Below are 18,857 nucleotides of genomic sequence, written 5' to 3'. Positions count from 1 at the left end.
GTTTTAACCCGCTGCTCCTGAGGTTGCTGGGAGAAATTTCCCTCTCTCTTCTTTGTTCGCACAGCTCCCGGGGCTCAGCTTTGGATTTGGATCTGCCTCTGCGTGTAGGTCACCTGAGGGCGTCTGTTCTTCACTCAGACAGGACAGGGTTAAAGGAGCAGCTGATCTGGGGCTCTGGCTCACTCAGGCCGGGGGGAGGGAGGGGTACGGAATGCGGGGCAAGCCTGCCGTGGCCGAGGCTGGCGTGCCATTGCAACAGCCTGAGGCGTGCCTTGTGTTCTCCCAGGGAAGTTGTCCCTTGATCACAGGGCCCTGGCAGTGGCAGGCTGCACAGCTCCCAGGAGGAGAGGTGTGGGTAGTGATCTGTGCTTGCACACAGGCTTCTTGGTGGTTGCAGCAGGAGCCTTAGCATTTCATGCCCGTCTCTGGTGTCCCTGCTGATAGCCGTGACTTACTCCTGTCTCTGGAGCTCGTTTAGGTGGTGCTCTGAATCCCCTCACCTCGCGCACCCTGAAACAGTTGTCTCTTGCCTCTTAGGCAGGTCCAGACTTTTTCCCAGTCTCCCTCCCGGCTAGCTGTGGCACACTAACCCCCTTCAGGCTGTGTTCACACAGCCAACCCCAGTCCTCTCTCTGGGATCTGACCTCCAAAACCAGAGCCTCAGCTTCCAGCCCCTACCCATTCAGCGGGTGAGCAGACAAGCCTCTCAGGCTGGTGAGTGCTGGTCGGCACTGATCTTCTGTGCAGGTATTTCTCTGCTTTGCCCTCTGCACCCCTATTGCTGCACTCTCCTCCATGGCTCTGAAGCTTCCCCTCCCGCCACCCCCCATCTCCACCAGTGAAGGGGCTTCCTGGTGTGTGGAAACTTTTCCTCCTTCACAGCTCCCTCCCAGAGGTGCAGGTCCCATCCCTATTCTTTTGTCTCTGTTTTTTCTTTTTTATTTTGCCCTACCCATGTACGTGGGGAGTTTCTTGCCTTTTGGGAAATCTGACATCTTCTGCCAGCATTCAGTAAGCATTCTGTAGGAGTTGTTCCACATGAAGATGTATTTCTGATGTATTTGTGGGGAGGAAGGTGATCTCCACTTTTTACTTCTCTGCCATTTTGAAGGTCTCTGCAAGATATATTTTGAAAGTAGAGGCAATGGGATTTCCTTACAAAATGAATATAGGGTATTAAATGAAGAAAACAATCAGTAATGTCGCCAAGGTTTTTTTTTTTTTTTTTTTTTTTGCCTGACCAAATGGAGAAATAAAATTGCTATTAATTGAGAGGGAGGACACTGAAGTTGGAGCAAGTTTGGGGCACAGAAGTAGCAGTTCATTTGAACAGGTGAAGGGTGAGATGTTATAAATTATCCAAATGGAGATGTTGAGGACACAGTTGGGTATACAGAGTCAGAGCTTGGGAAACAAATTTGGTAACCATCAGCATAAAGTTGGTATTTAAACCTATGAGACTAGATGAGATCATTAAGGGAGTGAGTGAAGATAGAGAAGAGAAGATCAAGGACTGAGCCCTGGGTTCTTCCATGTTATCAATCTGGAAAAGAGGAAGCCCAGCTCATGACACTGAGCAAGACTAACCTATGAGCTACAGGGAAAACCAAGATATAGAAATGTGAGCATTATTAAGGAATATGTAGTTAATATTCTCTTTGGGAACACTGACATGCTTTTTTTTTTTGCCATTTTGTAAAGATTTTTATTATGAGCAGAGAGCTGTGGTTTTTGTTTTACAAGAAAGAGCATGAACTATGGAGGCCAAGATCCTGAATAAAATTGAAAAAAATTACCTCTAATCAACTATGTGATGCTGGTCAAGTGCTGCATATGTCTTTAACCCTCCATTTTTCATCTGCAAAATATAAATAATGGATATGTAAAATGTGTGCAAATAAGAAACTTTATTTTTATCAATTTGACATAAAATATCCTATATATTTCATTTCCCCTACATGCTATGAATAATTCCAATGTTTCTTCGTATTTTGACTTGCTTGTTGTAGTAGGAAAAATTATATGATTAATATGTTTTATAATTTCTTAATACATGTTTAACTTCTAGGGAAACTGTGCTTTCTCTTATTTAACAGAAAAAAAAAAATGTTTTGGTTCTTTACCCAAAGCCTTACACTTTTAGTTCTTGCCTGTTCTGGCATATTATAATTTGTATAGTTTGTAACAGGTCTTTCTCTTTTGTTTCAAATGGAAATCAACTATTGTTGTGAAACATTCACAGACCTAGATTTCTTAATTTCTCAAAGTCCAATTTTGTACTAACATTCTGTAAATCACTGACTTTTAATAGCCTTAGAACAGAGCTTTCCCAGGAAGGAAAACATAAAACACCAGAGGCATGAGATCTGAAATCTTTTTATATCAACACCCAGTGTTTAGATCTGGTTCTGTTTAACATTCGATTGGTAGAATCCTATATCCTAGAAGAGTAGGTAGTCAAACTCCTTCCCTTTTCCTCTCTCTGCCTCCATGCCCTACATAAACAAAACCAATATATTTCCTTCAAATCTCGTATGGTGGAGCTTTACCCATCCTTTAATGTCTGAAAAAAATACCACTCTTTCTATAAAAACGTTCTCATCTAAATCATTTGGAAATCTCTGATTATCACCATTTTATAATTATTATTATTTTTAATGAGGATATATGTATAATTATTTTTATAAATAGATTTTCTTGGACCATTTTATTAGATACTCAAAGATAGAGACTAGGCCTTATGTATACCTCATATCATTTAAATTTAGTGGTTACTCAAATATATGGGTTGATACAACAATAGCAGAATACACTTTTTTTAAAACACTATGGAATATTCACTAAGATAAACCATATCCTGAGTCATAAAACAAACCTCAACAAATGTAAGATACTTGTAATTTTTATAGTATGTTCTATGAAAATAATAGAATCAAACTAGAAATTAGTCTAGTCTCTAAAAAAGTCTCTATACTTGGAAATAGCCTAAATAATCCTTGGGTCAAGGAAGAAATCTCAAAGTAAATTAAAAATTCATAGAACTAAATAAAAATGAAAATACAACATATTAAAATACGTGAGATTCACCTAAAGCCTCTAATCAATAATGTAAAAAAAATTTTAAAAAGAATGACAAAAAGATAGGAAAAGAATAGCAAAATATACCCAAAGCAAGAATAAGGAAGAAATAATAAAGACACAAGTAGAAATCAATGCAATTGAAAACAGGAAAACAATAGAGAAAATCAATGAAAAGGAAGTTGTTTCTTTTGGAAAAAATTAAAATTGATAATGCTCTACTAAGACTGACAAAGAAAGCAACTAGCAAATACATAAATTACTAATATTAAGAATGAAACAAGAAACATCACTACAGATCTTGTAGTCATTAAAAGCATAAGAGGAGACTACTGCAAACAATTCTGCAGTCATAAATTCAATTTAGAAGAAATGGACAAATTCCTCAAAACCCACAAACTACTAAGCCTCAGTAAAGATGAAATAGTCAAACTAAATAATCTTATTACCTTTAAAGAAATTGAATTTGTAATTTAAAAGCTCTCCAAAAAGAAACCAGACCCAGATGTTTCACTGAAGATTTCTACCAAACAGTTAAAGAATACAACAATTTTATATAATCTCTTCCAGAATATAAAAGTGTAAAACATTTTCCAACACATTCTATAAGACTAGTATCAACATGATATCAAAACCAGACAAGGACAGCACAAAATAAAAAGGAAAGAAAGAGGAAAAACATCTACAGACCAGTATCTCCATGAGCTTACACATAAAAACTGTCAACATAATATTAGAAAATTGAATCCAGAAAAGTATAAAAAAAATACATCATTACCAAGTGAAATCTATAACAGGTATGGAAGACTTCTTCAACATTTGAAAATCAATCAATTTAATTCACCATATCTATAAGCTGAAAAAGAAAAATCAAGTGGCATATCAATTGACCAAGATAAAGCATTTTAGAAAATCCAACATTAATTCATGATAAAAACTCTAAGCATATTAGTAATAAAGTGGAATTACCTCAACCTGATGAAGAGCATCTACTAAAATTTCCAGCTATCACCATGCATCAAGAGTGAAAGACTGCCTCCAACATAGATCACATGCTGGGCCACAAAGCAAACCTTGGTAGATTTAAGAAAATTGAAATCATATCAAGCATCTTTTATGACCACAACACTATGAGATTAAAAATCAACTACAAGAAAAAAAAAAAAAAACACTGCAAAAAACACAGCCACATGGAGGCTGAACAATATGTTACTCAACAGCCAATGGATCACTGAAGAAATCAAAGAGGAAATTAAAAAAAAAAAAACCTAGAGACAAATGAAAATGAAAACAAGATGATCTAAAACCTATGGGGCACAGTAAAACCAGTTCTAAGAGGGAAGTTTATAGTGATACAAGCTTACCTTAGGAACAAGAAAAATCTCAAATAAACAACCTAAACTTACACCTAAAGCAAGTAGAGAAAGAAGAACAAACAAAACCCCATTAGTAGAAGGAAAGAAATCATAAAGATCAGAGCAGAAATAAATGAAAGATAGACTAAAAAAATCAATGAACCCCAAAACTGATTGTTTGAAAAGATAAATAAAATTGATAAACCTTTAGCCAAAATCATCAAAAAAAAAGGGAGAGGGCCCAAATCAATAAAATCAGAATTGAAAAAAAAGTTACTACAACCAGCACCACAGAAATACAGAGAATCATAAGAGACTATTATGATCAACTATACACTGATAGAATGGAAAACCTAGAAGAAATGGACAAATACTTAGAAAGGTACAATCTCCTGAGACTGAATCAGAAAGAAATAGAAAGTATGAACAGACCAATTACCAGGACTGAAATTGAATCAGTAATTAAAAAACTCCCAACAAGCAAAAGTCCAGGATCAGATATATATATGTATCTGATATATATATAACTGAATCACTTTGAATCTCTTTGTTGGACACCTGAAAGTAATACAATATTGTAAATCAAATATACTTCAATAAAAATAAATTAATTAAAAACAGAATGAGCTACCTGGGTTCTTCAGTGGGGCTAATGGCTGACTCTGGGAGGGCTCACGCTAAGGAGTATTTCCCAGAACTTCTGCTGCCTGTGTCCTTGTCCTCACGGTGAGACAGAGCCACCCCCCGCCTCTGCAGGAGACCCTCCAACACTAGCAGCCTCAAGACATTCAGAAGACAGTATTAAAGGAAATCATTAACAGCCTGTTACAAGAATGGAAATGTCCACGAACAAAAGATTACCTTAGAGCATATTTTATACTTTTACAGAATCCTCAATTTAATAACACATCTACATATGTCATCTATGCTCACTTGCTACGACAGATAGCTACGTTAGTGGAAGCTGACCATCATTTCCTAGTTCACTGGTTTAAAAAATTATCCCAGAAGAGGTTCAAACAACTGGTAGAGAGATTGCTGCAATTTATTTCTTTACGCCTGTTTCCTGCAAAGCCTGAAGAATTTCCACCTATATCAAAGCGTTCCTGGTGGATCCCATCATCATCTAAAGTTGGCTTTACTTAATACTGCAAACAATTTGGTTCTTCCTCCCCTTATTCCTTATACTGATTTCTATAATTCTACATTGGATCATATTGATCTCATGGAAGAATACCACCCCTGGCAGAGCTTTGGAAATTCTCACAGCAAAGTCTGGTGGATAAAGTATCTAGAAGACAGAGACCTGATATGAATATGTTATTTCTAAATATGAAAGTAAGGCGGACACATCTGGTCAGTGATTCTCTTGATGAGTTAACCCAGAAAAGAGCAGACTTGAAAAAGAAGTTGAAAGTTACCTTTGTAGGGGAAGCTGGTTTGGGTATGGGCGGCTTGACTAAAGAATGGTTCCTTCTTCTAATTCGCCAAATTTTTCATCCAGATTATGGCATGTTTACGTATTATAAGGATTCATACTGCCATTGGTTTAGCAGCTTTAAATGTGACAACTATTCTGAATTCCGATTGGTTGGAATTCTTATGGGACTAGCTGTTTATAACAGCATTGTTTTGGATATTCGTTTCCCCCCCTGCTGCTACAAGAAATTATTGAGCCCTCCCATCGTTCCTAAAGATCAAAATATGCCAGTGGGCATCTGCAGTGTTACCACTGACGACCTGTGTCAAATTATGCCTGAGTTGGCAGAAAAAACACAACCACATGGAGGCTGAACAATATGTTACTAAACAGCCAATGGATCACTGAAGAAATCAAAGATAGATTAAGTGAACTCCTGTCATATGAAGGCAATGTTGAAGAAGATTGCTATTCAACATTTCAGGTGTTTCAAGAAGAATTCGGAATAATCAAGTCCCATAATTTAAAGCCAGGTGGTGATAAAATTCCAGTTACCAATCAAAATAGGAAAGAATATGCACAGCTTTATATTGACTTTCTTCTCAACAAATCCATGTATAAGCAGTTTGCTGCATTTTATTATGGATTTCACAGTGTGTGTGCTTCAAATGCCCTAATGCTGCTTCGTCCAGAAGAGGTTGAAATTCTGGTCTGTGGAAGTCCTGAACTGGATATGCACGCCCTGCAGAGAAGTACTCAGTATGATGGCTATGCGAAAACCAACTTGACTATATGATACTTTTGGGATGTTGTGCTTGGATTTCCTCTTGATCTTCAAAAGAAGTTGCTACATTTTACCACAAGAAGTGACAGAGTACCTGTAGGAGGAATGACTGATTTGAACTTTAAAATCTCAAAGAATGAAACTTCTACTAACTGGTTGCCTGTGGCCCACACCTGCTTCAGTCAACTTTGCCTTCCTCCCTACAAGAACAAAAAGGACCTGAAACAGAAATTGATTATTGGAATTTCAAATTCAGAAGGTTTTGGATTTGAGTAACCTAGAAGACTTGAAATATATTTTATATGTAGCATTCACTTCCCTCTTATTGTGCCTTTAAGCTTTTCATGTTTCTGTCTCAAAACACCTAGACAAAGCTCACCAACTTTAAAATACTGACTTTTTTAAAAATCAAATATGAAGTATGTTCAGTAGAGGCATGGTTTTCTAAAAATACAACACTGCTTGAGTGAGAAAAAGACCAGATGGCAGAGACAGGTGTGGGTCTAGTCCCTCTTTTTTATAGCACTTTATCATTCTCCATAAGTAGTTTGTCACAGGTGTTCCACTGGGAAAGTATCGTGCAGTAAAGCATGCACTGATGACAGAGTGGAGACCAGTGGCAGCTTGTGTGCTGCTAGCACACCATAGCAACACAGATAGCTACATTATCATTAATGTAAGGCATGTAGCCATATTTTCATATGGCGGTTAAACAACAGTATAATTGCAAATGCAATTTACAGGGTTTTTTGATATACTGGTTTTCGTCCTCTAAGATTCTTTTCAACTGTTGCTGAAAAGCATGTAAATAACTACATAATAGCCTGAGAATAATGGGATTTTGATAGTGACATTATTGCTAAAGATTTATTTTTACAAAGTAAATTCAGGGTTTTAGATGTGTATACAGCTTTTACAAATCAATAAAGATGATTGTACAAGGGTGTAAAAAAAAAAAAAACAGTGAAAAACTGAATATTTTCCCTCTAAAATTGGGATAAGGTGAGGATGTCTGTACTCACTACTCTTATTAAACTAGAAGTTCTAGTCAGTGCAATAGGGTGAGAAAAAAATTAAAGAAATAAATTGGCCCTATTTCCATATGATATGATTGTTTACATCGAAAATCTCAAGGAATATACAAAAAAATTCTTAGAACTATTAAGAGATTTCAACACAGTTGCAAGATTCATGAGTGACACATAAAAATCAATTATATTTGTATATACTAAGAAGCAATCCCACTACTGGGTATATACCCAGAGAAAACCATAACTCAAAAAGACACATGCACCCCAATGTTCATTGTGGTACTATTTACAATAGCCAGGTCATGGAAACAACCTAAATGCCCATTGACAGATGAATGGATAAAGAAGATGTGGTACACCCCAATGTTCATTGTGGCACTATTTACAATAGCTAGGTCATGGAAACAACCTAAATGCCCATTGACAGGTGAATGGATAAAGAAGATGTGGTACATATATACAATGGAATATTACTCAGCCATAAAAAGGAATGAAATGGGGTCATTTACAGAGACATGGATGGACATAGAGACTGTCATACAGACTGAAGTAAGTCAGAAAGAGAAAAACAAATATCATATATTAATGCATATATGTGGAATCTAGAAAAATGGTACAGATGAACCTGTTTGCAAGGCAGAAATAGAGACACAGACGTAGAGAACAAACATATGGGCACCAAGGGGGAAAAGGGGTATGGGATGAATTGGAAGATTGAGATTGACAAATACACACTAATATGTATAAAATAGATAACTAATGAGAACCCACTGTATAGCACAGGGGCTCCACTTCGTTGTACAGTAGAAACTGATGCAACATTGTAAAACAACTATATCCCAATTAAAAAAAAAATCAAAAGAAATATGTAGAAATCAACATTTTTTTAAAAAAATTACAATTGTCCCCCCAAAATAAAATAGTCAGGTATAACTGTAATAATACATGTAAAGGACTTTTATCCTAAAAATCAAAAAATGTTGATGAAAGAAATCAAAGAAGACCCTAATGGATTCATGATCTACAATTCATGTTCATGGATTGTAACACTGGACATTATAAAGATGTCAATTCTCTTTAAATTGTTCTATAGGTTTAATGCAATTCTGTAAAAAAAATGTGTCAAAGACATACTTGATCTTAGCCAATTTATACACTGTCCATATATACAGAGATTGACATTTTATCAGTATTTACAGGCATAAATTTTCACAATTTAACTCTCTTCATGTCATAAAATTTCTTCTCCCATTTCACATTGGTATGGTCTAAAAATTACTTTTAATTAACCTTTTGCTGGGTAGAAAGTGTTAAATGTCATTTGAGATTACGAAGCCTATAGATTTTGACTGATTTCCAATTTACAGCATTTTAAAAACTGTTATATAATATTTTCAATGCATAGATTTGTACACTTATTTCTTCAGCTTTTTAATTTAACAATAGTATGATTTACAGAAATGGGAGAGAGTTGTGAGCACTGAGAAGGTCCTTGGTTTTATTCCCAGCTTCAGATAGCAAATCTTGAAGTCATCTTCATGTGCTTTTATTCCACAGATGCTAAAGCTGTTTATTTTTAAATGTTTAGAATCACGTCTTCTTCTGATTTTTAAAACTCACAATGATTAGGGAATCTAGATTTTGAAATAAAGTACGTCCAAGGATATGTCAATGGCATTAAATAAAATCTGAAACTGAGCTTTTTAGGACGACATCTCCTTACTCAGATCAGGATTTACTTCATTTTTTTTCTCCCTGTATTTGGTAGAATTGAAAGTATTATTGCTTCTTGGCTTGAATGAGGGAATGGCTTACATTTATCTAATACAATTTATTCTTACAAATGGTCTCAAAAGTGAGGTCATCAGACATTGAGGCAACGGAAAAGAGTTATTATCATAATAAATTTACAAATTTATGTGCATTCTTTCTCTTCTTTATAAGTCTGTGAGGTCCTTGATACCATGCATTACATGTGACACCTCTCAGTTTCCAGATCAATGTTTTATTTTATGCTTCAGTATATCAGAGGATACTCTCATACTCAAACCAGTTCAAGCAAAAATTTTATTATTTCACATAACTGAAAAGTCCAGGGACAAATTTGGCTTTCAGGAAAATTGAATCAAAGATGCCATCATAATTCTGTCTCTGCCCCTTGATTCTGCTTTCCTGTGTTCTGGCTTCATCCTCAGGGAGATTCTCCCCACAGAGCACTGTGAAAGCTTCACACTTATATTCTATAGCACTGTAAACCTAGTGGAAAGAGTGCTCCTCCCTTTTATATGTCCAGTTAAATTTCAAAGATTGAATGATAAGCCTGGAGTAAGTCATGTGTTGATCCCTAAACCATTTACTGTGGACAGCACATGTGCTGCTCTGATCAGATGTGCATGCATCAACCCCACCCAAAGTCACAGATGGAGTGCAGCACTGGGTGTTTTCTTGATGGAAGTTGAGAATTTATTATTAGAAAATAGTAAATAGGTGCTAAACTGGCATAAATGAGATATCCAAACAATACACATCCAATACAAATGCCTGAAATAAAGTAATTAAAGCAATTAAATAATAAAAGTAAAACACGAATTAAAGAATGCTCTGAGATTTACATTTGAAAGAACAGTGTTGGAATTATGGTTCTGGCACTTTCAAGCCCTGTGGACTTAAGTAAATGATAAATACTCTGTGAGCTTTACTTTCCTTGTTTTTTTATTTTTTGAGGAATAAACAAAATGTTTATAATCCACTAATGAGATAATTGTGTGCAGAGAAAAATTCAAAAGCATTTGAAAAATAAAATAATGTAACAGTTCAGCAGGTTTGTTGGAACTTAACAGATATCATAAAAATTAACCCTAACTTTATGCTTTAATAAATGGTGCAACACAAATTAAAAAATATACTATCTAAAATACTAACAAAAATATAAAGCATTCAAGAAAAATGTCCCACAAATACATATGAGACCTCCATAAAAAAAGAAATTTAAAAAATTAAGTCAGGTTTATTAAGCTATAATTTATATGCAATAAATTTTTCTTTTTTCCAAGTACAGTTCTATGATTTTTAACAATGCACGCAGATGTGTAACCACTAGCACACTAAAGATAGTGAACATTTGCATCACTCCCCAAAATTCTCAAATGCTCCTTTGTCAACCTACTTTTCCCACATCCAGCCCATGGTTACCACTGTTCTTTTTTTGTTAGATAGATAGATATACACATCAAAGCCTTTACAATATCTTCCTGTATTCCTTACGAGCTTGAAAAGGTGAAATGTTATTTTATCAGCAAGGTATTAAAATGCATTTATAAATTCTTCTTGGCTTCAATCATGAATAAACATTTGCTGTTAGCAATTAAAAAAAAAAAACTTACAGTTTTGGCTTTTCCAGAACATCATGTTAATGGAATAATACAATTTGTGGCTTTTTGAATCTGGCTTCTTACCCTTAGCATTATGTATTTGCTAGTCATCCATGTGTTGCATACATCAGTAAATCCTTCCATTTTATTGCTGCATAGAATTCCTTTCCATGGTGTTCCACAGTTTGTTTATCCATTTAACAGTTGATTGACATTTGCGTTGTTTCTAGTTTTTGTCAATTATCAACATGCAATAAAATTTCCCATACAGGATTTTTTGTGAACATGTATTTTGTTTCTCTTGAGTAAATATGCAGGAACGAGATTTCTGAGTCAAATGATAAGTATCTAACTTTGTGAGAAAACTGATTTCTAACATGTCTATACTATTTTGCATTCCCACCAACAATGTATAAATATTCCACATTCTTGCCAGTAGCTGGTACTGTCTGTTCTATTTTAGTCATTCTAATACATATGTAATAATATTTCACTGTGATTTTCATTTGCATTTCCTTAATGACTAATGGTAGTGAGCATCTTTTCATGTTTTTACTTGCTACCTATGCATCATCTTTGATGAAGTTTCTGCTCAAATCTTCTGCACATTTTTAATTGAGTTATTTTCTTATTAAGTTATAACGGGTCTTTATATATTCTGAATACAAATCCCTCATCAGAGAATTATTTTGTATATATTGTCTCCTAGTCTAAAGTTATCCTGTCATTTTCTAAAGAGTGCCTTTTGAAATGCAAAAGTTTTAATTTTGAGGAAGTCCAATTTATCAATTTTTTAAAAACATTATGGTTCATGACTTTTGTGTTGTAGCTAAGAAAATTTTTGTTTGACCCAAGGCCACAAGGATGTTCTTCTATGTTTTATTCTAATATTTATAATTTTAAGTTTGATATTTATGTTTATCATTCACTTCAACTTAATTAATCTTTGTATAGTGCAAGGTGGGATTGAGAGTTCTTTTGTAGAAAAATATCTCATAGTTTCAGCATTATTTGTTTAAATTACTATCCTGAACTTCCTTGGCTTCCTTGATGAAAATTGGTTAACCATATATGTAAGCCTATGTCTGGAATCTCTTTATTATTATTTACAGGTCTATCCTTTAGCCAATACCATACTGCAGTAGATTAAACAGATAGATAGTAATGAGTATAAATATATGTATAAGATAATTATATATAAATATATACATATTTATGCTATTTTTATCATTTAGTACTTATATAATTGGTATATATTGTATATAATTATATTATATGTATGCCAGAAAGAGAATATAAATTCTTTTCGAGCATACATGGAGTATATATGTCAGGATCAATGAAATTATTTAAAAAATTCTTAAATGCTTGCTAGCAGACAAAACACATTCTGTAATCAAAAACAAGAAAAACTGAAAATAAATGAGCTAAAAATTTGCATCAAGAAGCCAGAAAAAGAACCATAGAATAAGTCTAAAGTACATAGAAGGGAGAGCAGATAAAACCATAAATTAATAAAATAAAATTGTATAATATTTCTTATGCTAAATATTGCAGAGAATCAAAAAAGGGGACTTTGTACAACTAATTTTATAACCTTGGTGAACTATGATATCAGCGATAAAGACAATATAAAAATTATACATTCTTACATATGAACATAAACTGTAAATATATTAAATAAGTTAATCTAATACAACTGTGTGTGTGTGTGTGTGTATGAATTATATCATCAATCAGTGGGATTTATCATGAGAGAAATTATACTCAAATAGAAAAGTAATTGATTTACTTATATATTTTAACACATTAAATTTGAGAAATATTCAGATTAGCTTAATAAATTAAAAATTACTAAAATTCAAAATTTGTTGATAACTAAAAATAATAACAATAATGTTTTAGCAAAGTAGGAATAGAGAAAATTCCCTTAACCTCATTAATGAGATAACTACTAAAAGTCAACCATAAACATCATGTTCTATGATGAAACTTTAGGTGCATTTTAATAAATCTAAGAATTAAGGAGACCTTCAGGATGGTGGTGGAGTAAGACGTGGATATCACCGTCCTCCCCACAACTACATCAGAAATACATCTACATGTGGAACAACTCCTACAAAACACCTACTGAATGCTGGCAGAAGACCTCAGACTTCCCCAAAGCTGTGTGGCTGACCGGGCCTTTGTACTCCTGCCAAGGGTCAGGCCTATGCCTCTGAGGTGGGAGAGCCTAGTCCAGGGCATTAGACCACTAGAGACCTCCCGGCTCCATGTATATAAAAAGGAGAAAGCTCTCCCAGAGATCTCCATCTCAACACTAACACACAGCTCCACTCAACGACCAGAAGCTACAGTGCTGGACACCCTATGCCAAACAACTAGCAAGATAGGAACACAACCCCACCCATTAGCAGAGAGGATACCTAAAATCATAATAAGGTCACAGACACCTCAAAACACACCACCAGACGTGGTCCTGTCCACCAGAAAGACAAGATCCAGCCTCATCCACCAGAACACAGGCACTAATCCCCTCCACCAGGAAACCTACACAACCTACTGAACAAACCTTACCCACTGGGGGCAGACACCACAAACAACAGGAACTATGAACCTGCAGCCTGCAAAAAGGAGACCCCAAACAGAGTAAGTTAAGCAGAATGAGAAGACAGAGAAACACAAAACAGATGAAGGAGCAAGGTAAAAACCCACCAGACCAAACAAATGAAGAGGAAATAGGTAGTCTACCAGAAAAAGAATTCAGAGTAATGACAGTAAAGGTGATACAAAATCTTGGAAATAGAATGGAGAAAATTCAAGAAACATTGAACAAGGACCTAGAAGAACTAAAGAGCAAGCAATGATCAACAACACAATAAATGAAATGAAAAATTCTCTAGAAGGAATCAATAGCAGAATAACTGAGGCAGAAGAAAGGATAAGTGACCAGGAAGATAAAACAGTGGAAAGAGCTACTGCAGAACAGAATAAAGAAAAAAGAATGAAGAGAATTGAGGACAGTCTTAGAGACCTCAGGGCCAACATTAAATGCACCAACATTTGAATTATAAGGGTCCCAGAAGAAGAAGTGAAAAAGAAAGGGACTGAGAAAATATTTGAAGAGATTATAGTTGAAAACTTCCCTAATATGGGAAAGGAAAAAGTTAATCAAGTCCAGGAAGAGCAGAGAGTCCTATACAAGATAAATCCAAGGAGAAACACACCAAGACACAGATTAATCAAAGTATCAAAAATTAAATACAAAGAAAAAATATTAAAAGCAGCAAGGGAAAAACGACAAATAACATGCAAAGGAACCCCCATAAGGTTAACAGCTGATCTTTCAGCAGAAACTCTGCAAGTCAGAAGAGAGTGACAGGACATATTTAAAGTGATGAAAGGGAAAAACCTACAACCAAGATTAATGTACCCAGCAAGGATCTCATTCAGATTGGATGGAGAAATTTAAAACTTTACAGACTAGCAAAAGGTAAGAGAATTCAGCATCACCAAACCAGCTTTACAACAAATGCTAAAGGAACTTCTCTAGGCAGTAAACACAAGAGAAGGAAAAGACCTACAATAACAAATGCAAAACAATTAAGAAAATGGAAATAGGAACATACATATTGATAATCACCTTAAATGTAAATGGATTAAGCCCCAGCCAAAAGACATAGAATGGCTGAATGGATACCAAAACAAGACCTGTATATATGCTGTCTACAAGAGACCCACTTCAGACCTAGGGACACATAGAGACTGAAAGTGAGGGGATGGAAAAAGATATTCCATGCAAATGGAAATCAAAAGGAAGCTGGAGTAGCAATTCCCATATCAGACAAAATACAGTTTAAAATAAAGACTATTACAAGAGACAAAAAAGGACACTACAGAATGATCAAGGGATCAATCCAAGAAGAAGATATAAAATTTGTAAATATTTATGCACCCAAAATAGGAACACCTCAAAACATAAGGCAAATGCTGACAGACATAGAAGGGGAAATCAACAGTAACACAATAATAGTAGGGGACTTTAACACCCCACTTTCACCAATGGACAGCTCATCCAAAATGAAAATAAATAAGGAAACACAAGCTTTAAATGATACATTAAACAAGATGGACATAATTGATATTTATAGGACATTCCAACTGAAAACAACAGAATACACTTTCTTCTCAAGTGCTCATGAAACATTCTCCAGCATAGATCGTATCTTCGGTCACAAATCAAGCACAGGTAAATTTAAGAAAATTGAAATTGTATCAAGTATATTTTCTGACCACAATGCTATGAGACTAGATATCAATTACAGGAAAAAAAATCTGTAAAAAATACAAACACATGGAGACTAAACAATTAACTACTTAATGACCAAGAGATCACTGAAGAAATCAAAGAGGAAATCAAAAAATACGTAGAAACAAATGACAATGAAAGCATGATTACCCAAAACCTATGTGGTGCAGCAAAAGCAGTTCTAAGAGAGAAGTTTATAGCAATGCAATCCTACCTCAAGAAACAAGAAACATCTCAAATAAACAACCTAACCTTACACCTAAAGCAATTAGAGAAAGAAGAACCAAAAAAACTCCAAAGTTAGCAGAAGGAAAGAAATTATAAAAATCAAATCAGAAGTAAATGAAAAAGAAATGAAGGAAACTATAGCAAACATCAGTAAAACTAAAAGACGAACTTTGAGAAGATAACCAAAATTGATAAACTATTAGCCAGACTCAACAAGAAAAAAAGGGAGAAGACTCAAATCAACAGAATTAGAAATGAAAAAGGAGAAGTAACAACTGACACTACAGAGATACAAAGGATCATGAAAGATTACTACAAGCAACAATTTGCCAATAAAATGGACAGCCTGGAAGAAATGGAAAAATTCTTAGAAAAGCACAACCTTCCAAGACTGAACCAGGAAGAAATAGAAAATATAAACAGACCAATCAGAAGCACTGAAATTGAGACTGTGATTAAAAATCTTACAACAAACAAAAGCCCAGGACCAGATAGCTTCACAGGTGAATTCTATCAAACATTTAGAGAAGAGCTAACACCTGTCCTTCTCAAACTCTTCCAAAATATAGCAGAAGGAGGAACACTCCCAAACTCATTCTACGAGGCCACCGTCACCCTGATACCAAAACCAGACAAAGATGTCACAAAGAAAGAAAACTACCGGCCAATATCACTGATGAACATAGATGAAAAATTCCTCAACAAAATACTAGCAAACAGAATCCAACACCATATTAAAAGGATCATACACCATGATCAAGTGGGGTTTATCACAGGAATGCAAGGATTCTTCAATATACGAAAATCAAGCAATGTAATAAACCATATTAACAAATTGAAGGATAAAAACTAAATGATCATCTTGATAGATGCAGAAAAAGCTTTCAAAAAAATTCAACACCAATTTATGATAAAAACTCTCCAGAAAGTAGGCACAGAGGGAACTTACCTCAACACAATAAAGGCCATAATGACAAACCCACAGCCAACATCATTCTCAATGGTAAAAAACTGAAATCATTCCCTCTATGATCAGGAACAAGACAAGGTTGTCCACACTTACCACCATTATTCAACATAGCTTTGGAAGTTTTAGCCACAGCAATCAGAGAAGAAAAAGAAATTAAAGGAATCCAAATCGGAAAAGAAGAAGTAAAGCTGTCACTGTTTGCAGATGACATGATTCCATACATAGAGAATCCTAAAGGTGCTACCAGAAAACTACTAGAGCTAATCAATTTGGTAAAGTAGCAGGATACAAAACTAATGCACACAAATCGCTTGCATTCCTATACACTAATGATGAAAAATCTGAAAGAGAAATTAAGGAAACACTCCCATTTACCACTGCAACAAAAAGAATAAAATACCTAGGAATAAACCTACCTAAGGAGGTAAAAGACCTGTATGCAGAAAACTATAAGACACTGATGAAAGAATTAAAGATGACACAAACAGATGGAGAGATATACCACGTTCTTGGATTGGAAGAATCAACATTATGAAAATGACTATACTACCCAAAGCAATCTACAGATTCAATGCAATCCCTATCAAACTACCAATGGCATTTTTCACAGAAGTAGAACAAAAAATTTCACAATTTGTATGGAAACACAAAAGACCCTGAACAGCCAAAACAATCTTGAGAAAGAAAAACAGAGCTGGAGGAATCAGGCTCCCAGACTTCAGACTATACTACAAAGATACAGTAATCAATACAGTATGGTACAGGCACAAAAACAGAAATATAGATCAATGGAACAGGATAGAGAGCCCAGAGTTAAACCCATGAACATATGGTTACCTTACTTTTGATAAAGGATGCAAGAATATACAATAGAGAAAAGACAGCCTCTTCAATAAATAGTGTTGGGAAAACTGGACAGCTATATGTAAAAGAATGAAATTAGAACACTCCCTAACATCATACACAAAAATAAACTCAAAATGGATTAAAGGGGCTTCCCTGGTGGTGCAGTGGTTGAGGGTCCGCCTGCTGATGCAGGGGACATGGGTTCGAGCCCTGGTCTGGGAAGATCCCACATGCCGCGGAACGGCTGGGCCCGTGAGCCACAACTACTGAGCCTGTGCGTCTGGAGCCTGTGCTCCACAACAGGAGAGGCCGTGATAGTGAGAGGCCTGCGCACCATGATGAGGAGTGGCCCCCACTCGCTGCAACTGGAGAAAGCCCTTGCACAGAAACGAAGACCCAACACAGCCAAAAATAAATAAATACATAAATACATAAATTTATTAAAAAAAAATGGATTAAAGACCTACATGTAAGGCCAGACACTGTAAAACTCTTAGAGGAAAACATAGGCAGAACACTCTATGGCATAAGTCACAGCAAGATCCTTTTTGACCCACCTCCTAGAGAAATGGAAATAAAAACAAAAATAAACAAATGGGGCCTAATGCAACTTCAAAGCCTTTGCACAGCAAAGGAAACCATAAACAAGACGAAAAGACAACCCTCAGAATGGGAGAAAATATTTGCAAATGAAGCAACTGACAAAGGATTAATCTCCAAAATATACAAGCAGCTCAGGCAGCTCAATACAAACAACCAATCCAAAAATGGGCAGAAGAGCTAAACAGACATTTCTCCAAAGAAGATATACAGATTGCCAACAAACACATGAAAGAATGCTCAACACCCCTTATGATTAGAGAAATGCAAATCAAAAATGCAATGAGTTATCACCTCACACCAGTCAGAATGGCCATCATCAAAAAATCTAGAAACAATAAATGCTGGAAAGGGTGTGGAGAAATGGGAACCCTCTGGCACTGTTGGTGGGAATGTAAATTGATACAGCCACTATGGAGAACAGTATGGAGGTTCCTTACAATCCTAACAATAGAACTACCATATGACCCTGCAATCCCACTACTGGGCATATACCCTGAGAAAACCATAATTCAAAAAGTGTCATGTACCACAATGTTCATTGTAGTTCTATTTACAATAGCCAGGACATGGAAGCAACCTAAGTGTCCATCAACAGATGAATGGATAAAAAAGATGTGGCACATATATACAATGGAATATTACTCAGCCATAAAAAGGAACAAAATTGAGTTATTTGTAGTGAAGTGGATGGACCTAGAGTCTTTAATGCAGAGTGAAGTAAGTCAGAAAGAGGAAAACAAATACTGTATGCTAACATATACATATGGAATCTAAAATTTAAAAAAAAATGGTTCTGAAGAACCTAGGGGCAGGATAGTAATAAAGACCCAGACGTAGAGAATGGACTTGAGGATACGGGGAG

General features: G+C 35.4%; 1 pseudogene across 1 annotated transcript; it reads left to right on the top strand.

Moving 5' to 3' along the window:
- Positions 1–211: 211 nt before the first annotated feature.
- On the top strand, positions 212–17,020 carry LOC309659570 (putative E3 ubiquitin-protein ligase HECTD2 pseudogene; annotated as a pseudogene). Its single transcript has 2 exons — positions 212–265; positions 5,208–17,020. The product of its transcript is annotated as a putative E3 ubiquitin-protein ligase HECTD2 pseudogene (transcript).
- Positions 17,021–18,857: the final 1,837 nt, after the last annotated feature.

This window comes from Balaenoptera physalus (genome assembly GCF_965194825.1).
Source record: "Balaenoptera physalus genome assembly, chromosome: 4".
Classification (NCBI taxonomy): domain Eukaryota; kingdom Metazoa; phylum Chordata; class Mammalia; order Artiodactyla; family Balaenopteridae; genus Balaenoptera; species Balaenoptera physalus.
Note: the sequence above shows the minus strand (reverse complement) of the source record. Positions and strands in the feature narration are given on the sequence as shown.